The following is a 219-nucleotide window of genomic DNA, read 5'->3' on the forward strand; positions in this document are numbered from 1 at the left end:
CTGCTGCTGCGCCAACGACAGCAGCAGCAACTGCTGCTGCTGCACGCAGCAGCGCAGCAGCAGCCACCGAGGGACTGCAGTCCAGTGGTCTACCCTTCACTGCAGCAGATGTTGCTGCTGCTTTTGCTGCATGCAGCCCCATAAACTACCACCAGACAGTACCCTTAAAGAAACGCAGGCGGCGCTGCTGCTGCAGCAGCAGCAGCAACAGCAGCAACA

The sequence above is a fragment of the Eimeria tenella genome, genomic scaffold (assembly GCF_000499545.2).
Source record: "Eimeria tenella Houghton genomic scaffold, Eth_scaff2285, whole genome shotgun sequence".
In the NCBI taxonomy this organism is placed as follows: domain Eukaryota; phylum Apicomplexa; class Conoidasida; order Eucoccidiorida; family Eimeriidae; genus Eimeria; species Eimeria tenella.